We start from the raw sequence: 22,420 nt of genomic DNA on the forward strand, positions 1-22,420 counted from the left end.
TCTAAAGCATACAAACAATTCAGCCATTAAATATTGGCAATTAAAATAAATTAGAGAAAATTACACTTGTTCAGTAGATCATCTGTATATAGATGAACAAAATAAATTTTACCTTACAAAAATAAGAAAATTCCACTCATCTGGAACAGTAAAATTTCATCAGAGGTAGCTGATTTTCAAGTAAAAATGTTGTTGCTCTTTTAGGAAAAACAATCAACATTCAATGTGTTTTCATATATAAAGTTAATGGTGAAATGGCTACTTGGATGGCTCATTTATGGACTATCCATTTTCTACCACCATAAATTTCTGTACCTACCAGACTAAAGTTCCCTGTGGCTTACCATATTGAAAGAACGTCAACAAGATGCTAAACCTCAGGGAAATACTGTGAGGATATCATGTAATTAGATGGAGGTGAAAACCAGTATGGATGTCACCAGCGTCCTAATTTTCTCCATAACTGATGCTGAGTTACACATAGATTTGTTACATGTTGAATAAGGAAGAAAATAAATTTAGGAAAAGAGAATATTATGATCATACAGATTAATCTTGTAGTTATAGTACCAATCTATAAGTAGTTCGTTGACTTTCCTTAAAAATTCAATGCAAACCAAATAAAATTGAAAAAAAAACTGAGTTATGTTTCTCCAGACATTTCTCCAGACATCCTTCTATCCATTCAGCTGTATGTAAGTGTCAAGCATTTGTTACACTTACAAAATTTAGTATGAAAATTTTATTTCTCTCTTCTTAGTCATGCTGAGAAGGTACAATGTCTACATCTGCATTTTATTGCCTGAGATCAGCAGGGAGCTATTCAACAGGAAATGCACACTATATATTACTATAATGTGAACCCCCTAGCTGTGAACTCATACACTACAGTTTTATCTCCTGCCTAAAAGACTTGGCTAAGGGAATTTTTTTTTCCCTTTATAACCGGTGCCTTAACTTGGCTCTTCAGCTCTTTACAGACATTGAGAGAAGCACAGAAACCAAAGAAAGAGACAACCCCAAAGTGGGAAACAAGCAAGGAAATGAGAATGGCATTCCCTAAAGCACAAACTTTCCACATTTTGTCCTTTTAGGGCCAAGGAAAATAACACAATGAGATGTTTTACTCTTCTAACTGTACAGGATTAAGAAACAGAGAAAAAAGAATGAATCTATTTCTTTCTTCCTTTAAAACATACCAAAAGAGAATAATACAAAGTGGCGGATTTTAAGGAAGAGTAAGAACTGTAGCCTACAAAATTTTAAGATATTGCTTTATTGTGTGCTTGACCTTGACCAGCATCAGAGCTCTTTCCTTAGCTTGCTTTATCACAGAAGTTGGAATATGTCACCAACATCTTCAAAATACAGTGCACTTTTTTTTTCAGACAAACAATTAGGACATAGAGTCCAAGATGGTGAGTGTATTATTTTTTTAAAAATGAAGCTACTATAAACAAATTAGCACACTTGGTCACAAAATCTATTAGCAAACTAATAAAGCACTACCAAAAAATGGATGCTGCTTAAATTAATATTTGGCAATTTCAATATACCGGAGTCACATTTTTTTTATATAAGATTTGTTCTTCCCCATTGGAAGGATGGGTGGATGGAGCATATAGCACAGATTACAATGAGTGGATCTACCCAAACCTGCATCCAGGCTGAATGAGTGAATTTGAGTCTAGACAGTAGTAACTTAGAAGCCTACATCAAACCCAGGTTGATCCAAGTCCTAAAGTTTCTGAGGAATTCATAAAGAGTGTGATGTATACAAGTACCAGATTTAATTAAGGTGACCTATCTGCATCCCACCAATAAGAAATAGTTTCAAAAAGTTCAGGATCTTCCCAAAGTAATTTGGCAGATATCCTGATTGAAGCAGAACTTTTAATAGAATTCTAGAGCAATTATTTGAAATGAGGTTTTTATTGCATTAGATGAAGAAGATAATAATTTGTACTTTAATGCAATATTGGACTCCAAATCTTTTCAGACACTTCTGTTGCATTTCATCTGGCTCCTATATATTGAAACCGCCAAACGTTGATTTAAGTAGCATCAGGTTTTTTCTTATGCTGTAAAATGCTAGGATAAGAAGATGTGCCAAAACAATTACAACACTCACCAAACATTTAAATTCTTATTTTAAAATAATGAATTTGGCATAGGCATGCTATTGCAGATAACCATAGCTTTCAATAATTCCACTCAATAAACTGGAGAGATTTTCTAACTCTTCCCACCTATATTAGCTACCCAGCAAAAATGAGTGAGGATGTGCTATGGGGGTGGATATAGCAGGTCAAATGACAGTGACCATGTAGAGTACAGGTCACTCTTTATGGGTTCTCACCCATGCGCAAAATTACATGACCACTCAATTTGGGGGAATAATAACAATGGGGTTTATTTAACAAATGGGAAACAAGGAGCTCTCAAGGCCACAAGTGACTGGCTATTTCACCCCAGTTAGTATCCTCGGTGTCCAAAAGTCCTAAACAAAAGACCACTTGTCTAAGACGTCGCCATCCTGTCAATGAGGCCTGGAGCTCATGGGACACTAGCAATCCCCAGGCCAGGGTCCAACTCACCGCAGCTGGAGGCACTCACAGGCAGGGCCACTGAGATGATGCCACAGTAGCCCGCAGCAAGTCTGAAGGTCAAGATGTACAGCACCAGCTGCTGGAAGAGACAACCATGGAGGCAGCAACCCCAGGAACTGCCAGCCAACCAGGAGCGGTTAACAGCTCTCAGAGGTTGTAAGGGGCAGGAGGACATGGATCAGGATCTCTATGATCTGAGCAGATGGGGTGAAGAAGGAGTCCTGGACCCCTCGGTGGCTTTGGCAGGCTTTTATTGGGATTTACCAGGAACATGGCTGGCAGGTCTCCCAGCCCCTCAGCAAGTCTTCACTCTATCTGGGTGTAGGGGGCAGGAATGGACATGGTGCAGGTTTTCTGATCCAGCAGACCGGGTAAAGGGGGAGTCAGAGTCCTCAGTGGGTTTCTGCAGGACTTTCATTGGGGTTCACCAGGCATATGGCGGGCAGGGGTGCTGGGGGGCCGGGAGGCTGGCAGGCCTCCCAGCCCCCAGCAAATCCTCACTCTAGCTGGGCTCTCTGGCCTTCTCTGCTTCAGCTTCTTCTTCTCTGCTTCTCTCTCAGCTTCTTTCTCGGCTTCTCTTTCAGCTTCCGCTGGCGTCCCCGTGACACTGCCCTTAAAAGCACAGTCTTAGCCCAGGTGAATCCCATCTACCTATGCTCACACCCTACTCCAGGTTCCCGCCATCAGGCGTGCATTCAGGACCGCAAGGATCCATCATCTATCCTGATGGCGGGAGGGCAGAAAAGCCTGACATTTTCTTTACCCTACACTGGGCTCTCTGGCATTTTCTCGTGGCCTTGTTCTCTGCTCCTCTCGTGGTTCTGCTTCTGCTTCTCTCCTGGTTCTAGCAGCCACACTGTCTTCATGCTCTCTGCTGTTCGCTGTCACTGTATTCTGTCGCGCTCCGCCACTCTCTGCCGTAATCCTCCGTCCACCTCAACGCACTCTTCCATCCTCGGCACCGCACCACCACATTGCACGCCACCACTGCGCCACCCTTATAAGCCCTGGCCTTGGCCCAGGTGAATCCCATCTACATATGCCCACACCCTACACCAGGTGCCCGCCATTAGGCATGCATTCAGGACTGCAAGGATCTATCATTATGCCCAATGGCGGGAGGGCAGAAAAGCCTGATACTTTATTTACCTTACAGAGGTGACCCAGACACAGAGAGCCTGTCATCCATCAACAGTGCTGGGAATCACTGAACACTAGCGCTACAGCTCTTTGTGAGTTCTTGGCCCACACCAACAACAGGCTCTTTGAGACACTACGCCCGAGGCCTTTGGTGCTCCTTGCAGTCCTGTCAGGGGCAGGCCAGAGAATTGGAGCAGACGGCCCGGCCTCTATGAAGCTTTTTGGCTTCTCTGAAAAGCTTTTCAGCTTCTCCTCTTTCCTCAGAGGTTAGGTGTGGATGTGTCTTTCTTTTTCAGAGGTCAGGAAGACCTGTCCTGTGAGAGAGCCTGAGAGTCCAAGATGGACCGTACCCTGCCTTACATCCTTTATCAGGGTTCCCCTCCGCCCCACACCCCACACACAAAATTCCAATTGGACCATTTTCAATCCCATGGCTAACTGGACCATTCACCTATCGGTTCATAGCTCGCACTTGATCGGTGCATTCCACAGCCCACTGAATCCACGGGCCTCTCTACTGCCTGCAGCTGGAGGGAGCCACAGTGCTGGAGCTATGGGGACAATGATCCTCCCTACAACCCTAACCAGGGGCTGCATGCCCTGGGGTGGCATGGTAGGAGAACCACTGCCTTCAGGCATCACTGCAGCCTGAACCTTTGTGGGGCCACTGGTGGCAGGTGGTAAAATGCCCTCTGCCATTTGCAGTGCACTCGCTTTGGGGCCAAGCGCCAAAGCCCCAAGGGGTGGGGGCGACTCCAGTTTCACATGATATTAATTAAAAAAACTAGAACCGGGCCTCCCTGGTGGCGCAGCGGTGGAGTGCTGGGCTGTAAAGCTGCCCGCAGCCTCTGCAGCGATGGTTCAATCCCTGGCCGCCGGCAAGGGTCCCACATGGCACAACAGACCTCTCCTGCCACGCCCACTGCTCCCCTCAGCAGTGTATTTCGTCAGTCTGCCTGTTCTGCTTCCCGCTCTGGTGAATTCTCTCACCCTCCTGTGCTTCTGACTGTACCCAGTGCTTGTATGTATGTATAAATAAATAAATGAATGAATGAATGAATGAATTAATAAATAAATAAATAAACTAGAACCACTAATCCACCACAGCATGCTTCTTGGAGATTAAGGAGAAGGATTAGGGTCTCAAGAAAAACCAGGGCCTCCCCTGGTGGTGCAGGCGGTTGAGCACAGCGCTATGAAGCTGTCCGCAGCCTCTGCAGCGTGGGTTCGATCCCCGCCGGCTGGCAAGGGTCCCACATGGTGCGCAGACCTCTCCTGCTGTGTCCACTGCTCCCCTCAGCAGTGTATTTCATCAGTCTACCTGTTCTGTTCCTAGCTCTGGCTCTGGTGAAGTCTCTCACCCTCCTGCACTTCTGACAGTACCCAGTGCTTATATAAATAAATAAATAAATCTTTAAAAAAAAATTCAGATGAGTAGATGTCAGATTGTGGAACAAGAGGGTTCTGACTATAATTCATTGATAATGAGATCTGACTAGACAGGAAACTTATAAGATAAAATATATGATACTAAATGCTCTCAACATAACTAAATTGAAATACATTGCCTTCATGCAACAGTATAATTTATATTGACCCTTCAATATAAGATACAATTTTAAAGAAATTGATAGTCAAGTGTTTTTTGATGCACTATAGATTTCCATTTTAAGTTCTTTAATAAGCATTTATTAAACTGATTAAACACTATTATAGGTGAAAAAAAACAAAAGAGAAACTTATATTTTTGTTTTACTAAAACTTTTACTTAAAAAATAACTTTTACGGGCCTCCCTGGTGGCGCAAGGGGTTAAGACACAATCTATGAAGCTATCCACAGCCACTGCAGCTTGATCCCCAACCAGGGAGCCACCCACATGGCTCAGCAGACCTTTCCTGACTTGTCCATTGCTCCTCAGCAGTGTATTTCAGTAGATCTGCCTGTTCTGCTTCCTGCTCTGTCTCTGGTAAATCCTCTAACCCCCCCCCCCACCTCTGGCCTGTACCCCAGTTCTTGTATGCATAAATAAATAAATCTTTAAAAAAATAACTTTTACTATATGAATCCTCTCTAAGTGATAGTCTGATTCTGTTAAAATTCAGGCTTTTTTTATGCCCTCCCGCTGCTGAAGTGGATGCCTGGAGTCAAGGGGTGTGGGAAGGGGCACATGTGCCTCTAGGCCCAGGGAGCATGGGCATGTGCAAGTGAAAGTGTGGGCACCTGTGTGGAGAGGCCAGACATACCAGGGCAGCGACTATTAGGACCATCTCAGGCAAGACCATTAGGCAACACAAGTCTGAGAATGCCAAAGAGAGGCCAGAGAAAAAGTGCAAAGATTCATGGGGGGCTGGGAGGCTCAGTAGCCTGCCTGTATCTTGCCCTCCACATCCCAGGCCCACACCTGCTTCATTGCATACCAGCCTCCCTGCATACCAGCATCTGTTGCACACCAGCCTCCCTGCCTGGGGTGCCTGTGTACCTGGTTCCCCGAGAGAGCATTAAAGGCCTGAAAAGTGCATCAAGGGTTCTAAGATTCTCTTGATTCCTCTGCTTGAATCGACCGTCAACCTACCCTGTGCATGTTTGCACTAGAGTTTTAAAAATGTACATTTTTAATTGCTGCTGTAACAAATTACCACAATCTTGGTGGTTTAAAACTACACAAATAATCATTTTATAATTCTGTATGAAGGTCAAATGTCTAGCATAGGTCTCACAGGGCTAAACTGAAGATTTCAGCAGGGTTGCCCTCCTTTTGGGAGAATGTAGAAGATCCATTTCCTTGCAGTTGTGGAACTGACTGAGATCCCTGTTTTCTTGCTAGCTGTCAACTGAGGGTAACTGCCAGTTTACAAAGACCAGTCACATTCCTTGGCTTACATCCACCTTCCGACATCCTCAGAGCTAGTAACAACGGGTTGGGTCCTTCTCGCTTCACATCTCTCCGATATACCTTTCTTCTAAGTGTTTGTATGATTGAATTAGATTCATCCCAAAGTCCTTAATCACATCAGCCAAATCTGTTTGCTTGTTTTTAAAGATTTATTTATTTATGCACACAAGAGCTGGGGTGTTGGCGAAAGGTGAAGGGGGTGAGAGGATTCACCAGAGAGAGTGCGGAGCAGAACAGGCAGATGTACTGAAATACACGGCCGAGGGGAGGAGCAGGTGAAACAGGAGAGGTCTGCTGCACCATGTGGGTAGCTCCCTGGCCTTGGAACAAACTCATGCTGCAGTGGTTGTGGACAGCTTCATGGTGCTGCGTCTTAACCCCTTGCACCACCAGGGAGGCCCAGCCAAGTCTATTTTGTCAGGAGAGCAAATTCACAGGTTCAGATGATTAGGAGACTGAGTCTTCCTAACGCAAAAAGCACTATGAAAATATAAAATTTCTCTAACATGCAAAGGGCTTCTTACTGGAGAACATGAACTGGAACATAAGAAATACTTTAATTCTCTTACAATTTAATGAAATTGAATTTTTGCTTTGTTCTTTCAGTTTTTTTTTTTTTTAAATGTTGAGTTTCTGATGAAAGAGATTTTGCAAGTGTTATTTCTTCCTTCAGCCATGGTCTATTCCCTATCACAGATCCCACTTATCCCTCAATGCTGACTCAAATATTGGTTCCATGAGAAGTTTTCTTTGATTATCTTAGCCCAAAGAGACCCTTCATTCTTCTGAATTCCTTTACAATTTAGGACAACTGTTTCATCCATTTATCCAAATGTGCATACATTTACCATTCATTCAAACTACTATTACCTCAACTTGTTTTCAAATCTTTTTTTTTAAAGATTTATTTATTTATTTATACAAGCACTGGGTACAGTCAGAAGCGCAGGAGGGTGAGAGAATTCACCAGAGCCAGAGCAGAGAGTAGAACAGGCAGACTGACGAAGTACACTGCTGAGGGGAGCAGCGAGCGGCAGGACAGGTCTGCACGCCATGTGGGACCCTCACCGGTGGTGGCCGGGGATCCAACCGGTGCTGCAAAGGCTGCAGGCAGCTTTGCAGCCCAGAGCTCAACCGCTGCGCCACCAGGGAGGCACTGTTTTCAAATCTTGATCAATGTTGTATTCTGAAGGAGGTAATAATTCCTTTAGAAATAGCCCTCTTCTTTACTAGACATAAGTGAGCCTGAATGCAGAAATCTTAGCTTATATGTCATGTACCCATGCTATTAGTATTGCATATAGGAATTCATTAATTTTTTGTTGGATATATAATTACTAATATAGAAACTGATATAAACTTCAAAAAAAGGTTTTACTTCATTTTGTTTTAATCTGCTTCAAAATTAACTGAAGTATTATCCTTACTAAAAGACTATCTGCTATAATTTATTTTCTAAAATCAAAATCCCCAAGATTTGAAAGAAACATTATAGACATTTGGATATAAGGAAAAGAAATTTCCTCCCTCCTACCCTTACATTTCCATGCATGTTTTAAGAAACTTAGATTGAATAGTTACAGTTGTAAATTTTAGTCTTTTTGTCTTCTAAAAATTGGAAAAAAGAATCACAACATAGCAAGAAATGTATAGGATTAAATAATCATCAACCATGTGTATGTGCTGGAATTGACCATATTCATGCCAAAAAGGTGGTAAGAAATAAATAAAATTACAAAACATCAAAATGAAGAGTATAGAGAAAGAAAAATGATAGCTTGTTCTACTTTAATTCCAAAACAATTCAAAGGAATATTTTTTTTCTTTTCCATTTACGTTAGAATTCTAGATTCTAAGCACCAGAGGAAGAATTGCACAAGTACAAGTTATCACTATGGCTTTTGAGAACCATTTGTTGATATGGATGGGTAAATAAGGATTTAAGATTTTACTTTTATATCAATTAGTCACATACTGGACAATTAAAAATAATAGGAGAACATCTAAATATTTGTGACTATACTAGAATGAAGCATTTGGCATACGAGATTGAAAAGAACATTGCTTTTAAATATTGAAATCATTCATTCTTCAGTAATTCAGTGACATATTTGCATATTTGTCATATTCTACTGAAAATACAAAGATAAAGTAAATGCAGTTATGTTCTCAATAATTTCATAAACTACTGTGGTTTCAGTAGAATTAATGTATACCAAAGAAGATGAAATCATGAGGTTTGTCATAAATTATCACCAAAAATTTGTTTTGTCCACCATGAATACAGAAAACACATGTACCTTGAAACACTTACTATTTTAAATACTTTAATTACCCTTAAAATATGTCCATGTGATATCATGGGTCCTAATTTGAGACTCCCAAAATGGGGTTCCTACACTTGAAGAAATAACTCAGACAAGTCCTAGTGCACTACAGTCATTTGATGTGGATTCAGTGACACTATTATTAACAAAAGGTGGCTGCAAGCCTTTCTTTGCAGCCTAGTAAGTCCACCTGCTGACACTAAAAATACAATCAGGTAAAAATTTCACAAAAGCAACAGCTGATGTACAAACATAGAAACAGCTTTTATCATTTTATGACTTTTAATTTAGTAGAAATCTGCAGTTTTTCCAGCAAACTTTTAAGAACTTTCTCCATTGTTTTCTTTATTCCCATGTTACTAATGCAAAATGTGGTGTCAAACTGATTCTTTATTCATTTGCAAGCCATCTACTTTTTATCCCAGTGTAAATTTTGAATTTTTCCTATGTCTTTGATGTTCTTAAATTTGACTTTAATGCTACTAGGAATGAGGGTTTCTTACTAATCCACCCTGGCACTTTGATCCCTTACAATCTGAAGTTTCATGTCCCTCTGCACTTTTGGAATATACTTGTCCACTATTATTTAAATTTTTCATACTCATGATTTTTCTTCTACTTTCTTTGTGTAACTCCAAATAAAAAGATTCTGACTTCTCCACATCAGTTCTCCATATTTCATATGGTCTTGATATTTTTTTCTCTTTATGTGTTCCCAATTTCTTCATGGATATTTCCTCAAAATGATCTTCAAGCTCCTTTTGCTTTTTTTTTTTTCATTCATATCCTGCTTTATATATTTACTGAATTCTTCATTTGAAAAACTAAATTTTGAAAACTCATTCTTCTTTTCGAACTATATACTGGTAATTTATCCTTTGTCCGAGATGTTTTCATCTCATACTTATAAAAAATCCCATTATATATTTGTATGTGTGTGTGTAAATGCTGTGTTTTCATTTTCTTTTTATTTCATCAATTCTGGCTCTACCAATTTCTCTCAGTCATAGTTCTTGAATGCAAAAAATAATTTGTGATATTGTCCTGTGAGATCAGCTAAATTCCTTTGCATTATCAAGTCTATCCCAGGGAGTAGGTTTGGGGCAAAAATCTAATATCTGTACTCAGTGTATACAATCCATGTTCATACATATTATGTGCCAGAACTCAAGTATATGTATAAGCAAAGCACCAATTTTATATATCGTTGAGTTATCCAACTTGTGGCTGAGCTTGTTGTGATTGCAGCTCTGAGCTTGGACTCACCGAGGACAATATGGGAAGAGAAGAGGGTTCAGCAGAATCCTCTACCCCATGTCTATGCCACCTAACCATCTCCTATAAAGGGCTTTATTTTCCACTCTATATCATTACTGTCCCCCTAAGATCTCCCACATATCTTGCTTTGCTTACTAGTTTAGTCAGTCTGTGTTCTTTCCTCCATCATCTCTAATATTGGATGAGTAGGAGTGATCCAACAGTCCTCATAACAAATGCAAGTGTAACCAAGATTATTAATGTCTCAATTAGAAGGACAGAGCTAAACATTTCTACAATTAATAAAACTTAGAATATGAATGGCAACCAGAGCACTAGAGCAAGAAATATACATCCCTGCATATGGAACATATGGAACAAAGAGCATAGAATACAAAAGAGAACTTTCAATCCTGTTAACTCAAGCAGAAGACCCCCAGCTTCTCAAGCTTAAAATATCAACTGATTTTGTTGGCTCCATAAAGTGTTGTGTTAACTAATTCTTCACGTTGATTTTATAGACACAAACCTAGATTAAAAACTGAGAATTACATTCAAGATTCTGGTGCCCAGATTTGGCAGTCAAATGACCAATTTCCCTCAACAAATTGGGACTGTTTGTTGTATTCTTGTTAGAATTCTCTTTCATTTTTACTTTATTATAATTAGTCTTTTTCCTGGTCCCTTATTTAGGTTTTCTAAATTCCTGCTATGAGTGAGACCATCTGGTATTTTTCTTTTTTATTTCTGGCTTATTTTGCTGAGCATGATCCCTTCCAGCTCCATCCATGTTGCTGCAAATTGCATGAGTTTATCTTTTTTGAATGCTGAGTAATATTCCATTGTGCATATATACAACAAGGAACTATATATATATATATATATATATATATATATATATATATATGTATGTACAACAAGCAACTATAAACCAGAGACACACTACAGGGCAAGGAGGAGGGAGTAGGCTCAAAACAAGGGTGGGCAGTGGGAATTGTATGGGTACTATAACCAAGATGAAAATGCATACATTGTGCAAAAATGTAAAATGATGTAAAAATATATATAAAATTTTAAAAAATAAAAAAAGGAATTCTCTTTCAGTTAAAAGAAACTGAAGATCCATATAAAGTGGCTCAGGAAAAGAATAACTGTGGTTGTCTTGCCATAGGATTCAGGTGATCTCATTGATCTAGCAAATCTGATTGTCCCCACCCACCAAATATGTTGATTGATCACTTACTATGTGTCAAGAATTCTGCCATCACCAGGTTGGAGCAGTGCATTAAATGATTGTTTTCATTCTTCTATTTGCTTGTGGGGACTGGCCCCTCATAATTTGTCTTTATATCTCACTATAATTCAATTGATCAACTAACACTTCCCTAGGCATTTTTAATTCAGATTCCTAGAAGACTATGATTTACTGATTTGTGTTCCCAGAAGACTATGATTTACTGTCACCAACACAAATTGGTGACTCCTAGATCCAGAGCAATGGCATGTCCAACATGTCATGGATAGAAGTAGTCAACATGGCTAGTAGAGAACTTCATCCATAGTAGAAGTGGTGCATGGAACACATCCCAGTGGAAGAGGTGAAATGTGGGAAAATGGTATGAACATGAATAGTACTGATGATGTTCACAACAGGCCCCCTAAGATGCTTAGAAAGTCCTCCTCAGGTCATGCACCTTTGCATATGCGTTATTTTGAACTGAGGTTAATTGAAGCCCTAGAGTTTTAGAAAAAATTATTACCCAAATTACCTAAATGAATTTATGTTGGTGGCACAATCCAGATGTAGGTTTCTCTTTAGACATGATCTTTCTTTTGGAGAAGTGTATCTATGTGTCAGAGCAACATGTGCCCACACAATATTAGGTTTTATGAGTCATTCTTTCCTTATCACGTGAATTCCCATACTCTGTCCTGATGCACCAAGTTCCTCCCCTACTCCTTACTTTAGTATATATAACTGTTTTACTGAAATTCAAATCCTCATAATCTATGTAGATTCCCTGTAAGTACCTAAATAAATTCATCTTTTCTCCTGATAACCCATTATGAGAAGAATCCAGGGGTTGGAGGAAATGTCCTCTCTATACCTATAGCTCCTTTCTATTACAGCATAGTCTACTTTTCAAAAGCCCCTAAGAATTAAAGTCAGACAGTACGCTATATTCCTTAACAACTGATAGTTTATAGTGCATGAATTCATTAATGTAGATTTTTATTTCACATATTTTCATTTAATCTAGAGAAAAGACAAGCCCAAAAAACAAAGACATCAGTGCGATCAGTTCATGAATAAGTGATCTAGACCTCAGAACAGAAAAAGTGAAATAGTGTACTCAGATTTTTTTTCTTTTTATTAAATAAAACTTGTAGAATGCTTTTCTTAAGAAAAATGATTTAAATCTGCTTTGCATTGTATTGTAAATAATTGAGATATCGATAACAGTATGTCCAGTTTATCATGGAAATCCAAAGCACAAATGCTGCTAAATAAATTTCAAAAGACAGTTTCACATGAAGATAGAAGTGATTCACCTTCCTATTTGATTTATAACACAAAATGTCCTTCTCCACCTTCATGCAGGCCACTATATATTAGCATATAAAATCCATCACCAATTTTAAAAACCACATCAGAGAGAGTGACATGAATAAAAATGCAGGCAACACAACACCAGATCAAGTCGTGACTTGATTTGGTAATACTTTGGCTAGGTCCTTCTCTAAAATAGTTTTTATGTTCCTTTTGGTGTAATTTTCAGTACTTCACTCATTTTTATGCTGGGTTGAATAACAAAAAAGAAGGATCAAATTAAAAGATGGAAGAAAAAAAATTTAAGTATGTGTCAATTCAATTTAATGTTTTTAAGCACTAATTTTTTGTGAGGTTTAGAACTCAGAACATACATGCTAAAAAAGACAAGCTACAGTTCTCAGCTTCTTGTAATATTTCTTCATTTGTCAGTCTGTAGGGATTTCATCATCTAAATTATGTAGTCAGTTCAATTCAATTTTTTTAAAGCAAATATCAAGTGAATCTCTTAAGGAAGTAGTACTAGTGAGTTATAGGAATATTTGTCTAACCATTAAATTTATCACAGTATTTGCCCAAAGGGAAAAACTAAATCACTGCATGCCTACATAAGTTACTTAGTTTTGCATTCAGGATGCAAAATTACATAGATAAATTTGACTTTTCCAAGTTATTACAACACACTAACACCTATACTCACTAATTATCACCACAAAATTATAAACATAACTTTAATTCCAATATGTATTATTTTGTGACTGCAAATCAGGGTGTTCAATATGAAGTAGCAGTAGTGGCAGCAGTGGTACAAAGCGATAGAGGGGAAAAAGAAAGAGTAGCAGAAAAATAATGAAAAATTTATTTGGAGGGGAGGAAATGTCGAGCAAAATCTCCAAACTCAACCAAAATGAACAAGGGAGCAATGGAATAATCAAGACCAGTACCCAACAGACCTAGAACAAAGCAATGACTCAGTAACCAAAACTGGAACGGAACGCTGCAACAAAGTTAAAAGCATAGCACATGTGATTCCATGCTGAGCCATAAAATGTTGATGTGAAAAATGCTTATGTACTCTTTGCTTGAGGCTAGGATTGGTTTTAGGGACCTAGGAAAAAAATTTTAAATTCCCTGCTGTGAAGAGAGAAGAGGTATACAACCTGGGAAATTAGTATGACCTGACATTTAAAGTACTATCAGGCTGTATTTATAGATACTACTCAGAATACTTGTGTTTGTTATATCTGTGCACCCTAAATTCCTTTAAATGGAAGTTAAACAAAACAAATCATAAAGTCTAGGGTTTTTCCATCAATTCAGAGGTTTTGAATTTTGCAAAAGTACACTAACAGTAAGCATTCTCATTGGGGGCAATATCACCTTCCAAAAGGCAAAACTTGATTCTTCAGGACTGAAAAAAAAATCACTCTTTTTATGTATAAAGAACAGATACATATACAATACATAAATAGATATAAAGTATAACTGTAGTACTGAAATTTTATTTGGTAGCATTATAGACTGAAAGTCTGTCTCCCTATCAAAGCTAATAGGTTGAAATGCCTAATCCCCAACAGATGGAGTTTGAAGGCACAGTTTTGAGGAAATGATTAGGTCATGAAGGCAGAGCCCTCATCAACAGACATAGTACCCTTATAAAACAAAAGAGGTGTGCTCCCTCACACCATCTACCATGTGAGCTAACAGCAAGAAAATGAGGAGGCGACATTCTGTAAATCAGGAAGTTGACCTTCTCCAGGCATCATATCTGGTGGTTGCTTGATTTTCAAATTTTCAGTCTCCAGAGCATGCGAGAGATCAACCTCTTCTGTTTATAGCCACATATTCAGGGGTATTGTATTATAATAGCCTGAATGGACTAATATAGGTAGTGACAGTTAAAAAAAGATTTTATCTTAAAAAATTCTTTATGAAGGCAATATAAAAAAAAATGTTTGCAGTACTAATATATGAATTAGTACTCAGACATAAAGTCATATAAATAAACTAAAATAGATCATAAAATAAATGAATTTATAACAGCATACATACAATTGATAATGTTAAAATTATTAAAAGCTAATGATAAACAACTTTAAATATCTTCTTATTGAATTGAATTGTGCATTTAAAACTATAATGATCTAGCAAAAATTCTGTTTTGGTAACAAATAATTTGAGTTTTGCTTTCTGTAACACTGCTTTCAATAAGCATTTTGCTTAGGCAACAGTTTTAATGAGCAAGTATGCTTTAGTAAACAGTTTTTTAGATACACTTAAAGGAATCTGAACTAAGATGGTATCAGAAGAGTTTCATTGCTGTGTTCCCAAGAGGATTTTCTAAGATTAACTTGAGAAACATGACATCCAGAGACTCCCATAGCTAGGTGTGAAACTGGAATATTCCTTGAATACCAGACACCAGTACAGGCTGCATGAGAAAGAAAATGGAGGAGACTCAATCATTGAACAAGAGGTGGGTGGAAAAAAAATGCCTGAAGTCTGTGATCTGAGACTGGATGCTACAGTATAGACTGTGGAGATGCTACTCAGCCAGAGTTCCTGGGGAGGAGAGAGTGGAATGGTGTGAGGGGACATAACCTTGACTGAGGGGAAATACATGTGGAAGAGTTGGGGTGCTACCCACAGGTTGGATGGCTCACCAGTAGAAAGGAAAAAGACAGTGGGCTGGACTACAATACTACTGATCCACTCCTCAGAAATGGTACAGACCTCATGAGCACAGTAAACACTAAGACCTTGTGAGCACCAACAGCACAAAGAATACACAGTTTTAGGTTTTCAACTTCAGAAAGAAAAGCTATCAACAGTACCACAGACACTAACCAACCCTCCCCACCAGCATATTTGCACCAGCAACTGAACCCCTTCAGGCCCCCTCCACCCTATTACTCAGAAAACTGTGTAAACAGATTTCAGTACGTGCAGAAGCTGACACAGTTTAAAAAATTAAAATCAAATAAAACCACAGAGCCACCTGCTGGGAAAAAGAAGTAATTCATCTCTCTAAGTTACTTTAAGAAACATATTAAAAAAAAAAAAATAGGGAGCACTTAAGTGAACCAACTATACTCCAAACATAATCATAGGTTAAAAGTAAGTGGTTGGAAAACAATCTTAAAAGAAAATGGGACCCAAAGAAGCCAAAATTAGGAAACATAAAACAGACTTCACTCTAAAAAAATAAAGGGTTGGGCATTATATAATGATAAAGAGATTCTTATATCAGGAAGAAATAACATTCATACATATATATATATATATATATATATATATATATAAAATAAAGGAATACCAAGATGTGTAAGGCAACTATTAAAAAATCTGAAACAACAACAAAACATTGGCAGCAACATGAATAGTAGTAGGGGATTTCAATGCTACTCTTTCATCAAGGGACAGATAAACCAAAGAGAAAATCAACAAGGAAACAGTAGCTTTAAAAGAGGAATTAGACCACACAGAAGTAATAAGACACTCACACAGCACTCAAAAAGTTGGGATAGAAAGAACATACCTTAACATAATAAAGGCTACATTTGACAAACCCACAGGTAACATCATACTGGTGAAGAACTGAAATTTTTCCCTCTAAGACAAGGGTGTCCATTTTTACTACAATTGTTCAACATAGTATTGAAAGTCTCATGTAGAACAAATGGCCAGAGAAATATATAAAATGAAGCCAAATTGGAAAAGGAAAATGACCAATATTTGCAGGTCATATGGTAATATAAAATCTTATTTTATTTTTATTTTTTACCTCTTTTTTTTAAGATTTATTTATTTATACAAGCCAGAGGCATGGGAGGGTAAGAGAATTCACCAGAGATAGAGCAGGGAGCAGAACAGGCAGAAGGACCAAAGTACACTGCTGAGGGGAGCAGCAGGTGAGACAGGAGAGGTCTGCCGCGCCATGTGGGTATCTCCCTGGCCAGCTGGGACTCCAACTGGCACTACAGAGGCTGTGGACAGCTCAAACTGCTGCACCACCAAGGAGACCCCATGTTCATTTATAAACAATATTTGCTTCCCCCACCCCCTCAAGTTTAATCCCCACAGAGTTTCCTTCACCAACGCACCTTGCACCATCACCTAAGTTCCCTGTGCTCCTCCCTTCCTCCCTCTGATCCCTCTCCCTACTCCTCCCCTGCAGTATAGCCTCCACCAGAAAACTAGTGAAAACCATGAATCAGTACAGTAAATTGACAGCCTACAAAATCAATATGCAAGAAAAAGGTTGCATTTCTGTTTGCAAACAATGAAATAGAAAAAAAAAGAAAAGAATTTCACTTATAATTGTATCAGAAAGCATTAAATACCTTGGAATAAACTTAACAAAGGAGGTAAAAGACCTATACTTGAAAACTGTAAGGCATTAACTAAAGACATTGTGAAAGACACAAAGAAATGAAAAGGTACGCTCTGCTCATGAATTAGAAGTATTGGTATTGCTAAAATGGCCATCTTACCCAAAGCAATATACTTATCAAATTTTTAATGGCAATCTTCAAAGAAATAGATTTATTTGAAATTACATAAGACCCTGAATAGCCAAAGCAATTCTGATGAAACTAATGTTATACTCCCACACTTCAAAATCATTCTGCAAAGCTATTGTAATCAAACAGTATGATAATTTGAATTAAAAAATGTATACAGGTCAACGGAATAGAATTGTGAGTCTAGAAATAAGTCCACAGCTATACGATCAAAGGCTTGCATGCTCTAGGAATAGATGCCTAATGGCAGTTTCACTAAGATTCTCTGCATTCAACAGAATTTCTGAGCTGAATAACTTGTAGAAGTCAAAACTGATTTAAGTGAAGGGTGGTTCTCAAGAGATTAAAGATCAATTGTCTTGCTCAATAGAGTAAGAACATCAATAAAGGATGACATTTAGATTATCTTTATTTGCAAGGAGTGTCTTCTACAAATGAAACCTTTGCTCCTGTGGAATAAAATGAATAGTAGATTTTCCCTTTCTTTTATATGAAAGAGAAAAAAAAGAAGGAAGTGATGTAGGGAGTGAGAGAAAGAGGGGGGGAGATAGGAAAGAGTGCATCATCTAGAAGATGCTTGCAATTTAAGATTGTGAATAGCTGTAAACTTTTCATCAAAAAGTTCTTCAAGTCAATTAAAGGACAATTTAATTAAATATCTTATTAAGAAACCATATCTGATTTAAACCACAAAATTGAAGAATTTGTTTCTTTTTTTTATTCACAATGTATTCTCAAATATATATGCATTCTGTACTTGGAAAATTTGGCCATTATTATCACCAGAAGTTCAACAAACATGGAAGGAAATAGGAATGATCAATTTACAGAAATTAGTGCATTATCAATTTATTGTGTTGCTCTAATTCAGAGTAATATGAATGAAATATTTACTTTGATTTTTCTCCTACCTACCTAAAATGGGCTTCCATAAATGAAGGCTCATAGTTCTTTAAGAGTCATCACCACAAGATGATTCAGTTATTTTTGAACAAGAGGAAAGAAGAAAATAACCAATTTGGGGAAAAATTGTTTTAATACAAATCTGAGTCCTATTGAGACTCTCTTCCCTAGCATACTAGGTTTGTTGACCACAAAATAGCATAGTTACTGAATCAAAATTACTTAACCAAGAATTCTAGGTCAAAATTAGCTATTTTACTGAACTTGGTCATTCATGCAATTTATTTTAGAAGTATGTTTTGCCAAGCACTGTGACATCTCCAAGTCCATACATAGTAATCATTTTTAAAGAGATGGAAACAAAAGTATACTTAATTTTCCCTTACAAAATTCCTGTCACTTTTTGAGGATAGGGAAAGTATAGGGAAGAAAACAAAAATACAAGTAAAATAGTAGCCCTTGCTTTCCAGCCCACCCCAGAAGTTCTAGGGAACAGTCAGGCCATTTTCAATCAGAGGCAAGTTGGAAATAGGTTGCTTTAATATTGTGTGCGCATCACTTACCATATGCCTGTTTCTACAGCTCTAGCTTCTGGTCATAGTTAAACTCAACTTCACTGATAATCTTTAAACCTGTAACTACCATCTTCAAATATTTCCAGAACTTATTGCATTTTTGTTCTTGATTTTTTTCCCTTTGGCTTCCTTGTTTCATTTGCCTTTTGTCAAAGTATGGAATGACTACATCTGCCTCTTTTTGAAAAATTCTGACTTATATCTAAATCAGAGTCAGTAGTTGTTCAGAGGTCTCCCTATTTTTTCAAACATAAGTTATTTTTGGAAGGCATCGACTCAGGCTCCAGAAATAGAAAAAAGGTGTACGGTAATACAAATGATGGATAAATATGTATAAAGAAGTTCACCTTCATCAATAAGAAAAAAATACTGGTTAAGATATTTTGACATAGGGCCTCCCCGGTGGTGCAGCAGTTGAGCACTGGGTTGCAAAGCTGCCCGCAGCCCCTGCAGCACCAGTTCAATCCCGGCCGCTGGGCGAGGGTCCCACACGGCGTGCAGACCTCTTCTGCTGCCCACTGCTCCCCTCAGCAGTGTATTTCGTCAGTCTGCTTGTTCTGCTCTCTGCTCTGGCTCTCGTGAATTCTCTTACCCTCCCGCACTTCTGACTGTACCCAGTGCTTGTATAAATAAATAAATAAATCTTAAAAAATAAAAAAGTACAACAACAGCTATCTCAGGCACTTAAAAGATAATAATAATAAAAAAAGATATTTTGACAATGTTCTTTTTAATGACAGTAAAAACTCATAAAATCTCCACTTGTGAGTTTTCTTCTTTTATCATTTCTTCCCTATTTTCTGAGATTTCTTTAAAAAGTTACTATTTAACCATAAAAATACTAAATGTTACTAAATAAATATAGTTCATACCTACTGTAAAATAAGATTAGTTAATAAAATATGCTACTTAATCATTCAAGAGCATTGGATCAATTTTCACAATTTTTCCTGAACTTTTTATTCATAATTTTAAAAACATTGTGCTATAAATTCAATGCTATACTTTCCCTCACTAATTTAATATTATAGTATGAATTCACCTTTCTAATACACATTTTTTTTCCCTCAGGATATGTCATGGAAGAATTTAGATTCCACCATACATTATAAAATAGATATTTTGTATATCAAAATGTTCAAATATCAGCAATTTCATATGGTTTAAAAGAGCAGTTGTAACCTAAATCATAGAGTAATGAGTAATAATTAAAACAAACGTAATCACCTTTTTGGGCCTAACTTTCTTTTTTTAATGTTTATCTACAGAAACATCACAGAAAGTGTTTAAAGCACTAACATTTATACAAAACAAATAGATGTTTATTTTATATAAATAAATACAGTATCAATTTGTCAGGTCCATCCTTTTCCAGAGTATTTATTGTAGAGGAAACCTTGAAAGGTCACTTGCACCAGTTGATGGGACCTTGTTCTGTGACCATCGGAGCCTGGTCCCACGCCAACATTGAAGTTCAAATGCTGGTCAGGGAGGGATATGGCACAGATCCAATCTACACTGAGGATATAACTTTCAGTTCTTGCTATGACTCAGTGATTGGGTTCAACCACAAACTGCCTGAATTCTGTAAATAAACTGAATTCGGCAAATAGACAGAGCTAACCAAAAACATAGTACTTGGTAGTTAATCTCTTCAGCATCAGTTAAGGGGTTCCAACAAATCCAGTATACAAAAATAGTTTTCCCGCTATTGTCTGAATTTGTTATTATTGTGAACTTATTTCTTTTTAAGGTTTGGACGGTCTAGTCTATGGTACTCTTAAATATAAATATCACTGAGGATAACACATAAGGCACAAGCCAAGTTCTACCCTTTAAAAAGGCAAGTTAAAACATTCAGAATAAAAGTAGACTTGAAAAAGCTCATAAAGAGGAAGTAGATTACTAATGATAAATTTGATCAAAGTGTTTCTGTTATAATTTTCCCTAACAACAACTTGACTTACATGTCATCCAATGATAAAAAAATACATTAGTAACTTTCCAACATCTAGACATCAAAATAATAATTGAGTTATATCCAGGAAAGTTCTGAACAGAATTCATGACGTATTTTATGGAAATTGTGAATTACCCCTAAATGTGGTAATACTGGAAAGCTTTGTGCAGATACCTTTATGGGCAGTCGCTCAGCGTGTAACTTTTTCTATTTTAGAATTTCCCCCATATGCACAGTTGGATGCTAGCAGTATGCTTGCACTTCACAGAGATGAGAAACTGTGGTTTCCATGAACGATAAAGACAGAGGCCCCTTTGGTGGATTTCCTCTTCCTGATTCCAATATCCCATCATTGATGCTTGACTGAGATTGCAGGTACCATGTGTTCCACTGATCACTTACAATATATTTTCCTTTTTTATTAAGTTAATTTGATGATGTGATTAATAATAACAAAAGTTTTAACAACAACAAAACCAGCAAAGCAATACTAGCAAATCTTACAAAGAATGCCAGGTAGAGTTTTAAGTCTTTATTAGATTTTCTACTTTATCCTCACAATGAGCTGATATGGTAGGCCATAATCATCTCCAAATTTCTATTTGGCAGAATCAGAGTATGAGCGCAAGCAACTGATAATGGCATTCAACTGTTTAAGCATAGAGTATACAGGGTTTCATAGAATATATCAGTAGACCATTTGCCTAGGATTTAGCAGGAGTCACTGAAAAACATTAAAAAAAAAAAAAAGCTCCTATGTCCAGACGTGCCATGGAATCACAATTTCTAGAGGATAGAGAGTTTTCTATCTAGTTGCATCCAGATGATTCTTATGTACACTCTTAGAGAATCTGCCATGTCTAAGCAGAAGGTATGGCTTGAGGTCTGCTGTGGGGTTCTGATGCAGTTTTATAAACTGTGTCAGGGAAAGGAGGTGTCCAGGGAAGGGTAACACTACAAGGTGAATGAAGGGTTTCATTCCCATTGCTATCTCCCCACTCTATCTATCACACTTGTCCTGCCAACACCAAGTCTAATTTTTTGGGATGTAGTGTCTGGGCAAGAAAATCGGGGATTCACTATGGAAGAATTTTAGACAGCCCTGGGAGTAAAAATTATTTGTATAGAATTGCAATCTCAATTAGAATCCTAAAAATTCACTTTTGTAAAATCCTAACCTAGAAAAACAGGGGCTTTGGATAATGATTTCCTAAATCCCAACATTCCATTCTGCACATGGACATCACTTGCATTTTCTTTCTTGAGTAGAGAAGTACATAATTGTGTTTTTCTTCTTTTTCACAACCACAGGGATTTTCCAACATGCTCTCATCTGTGCAGATGGAATCATTCCATTCCTAAAGAGTGGGAAGTCTTTCCTGTCATATTTTATTGGTTCTTCTGGTCATTAAATTTGACAGACTTTAAATCCCTTGTTACCATTAAAAAGACTGTGAATGACAAGATAGTATTAAGCATTTCTGGCACACAGAATGCAGTTGGGCAATCAATCGTACCATCATTCTAGGAAAATTATTGCTGTAATTGAAGGGGAATGATCATCAAGGAGAATTGTATGTTCCCTTTATACATGGACTTAGCAGAAATAACTAAAAATAAAAACTAGGACAGTTCACAGTTGCAAACATTTTGATTAATAATAATGATGAAGGCAGGCAGG

The sequence above is a fragment of the Talpa europaea genome, assembly GCF_964194135.1.
Source record: "Talpa europaea genome assembly, chromosome: 15".
Taxonomy (NCBI): Eukaryota; Metazoa; Chordata; class Mammalia; order Eulipotyphla; family Talpidae; genus Talpa; species Talpa europaea.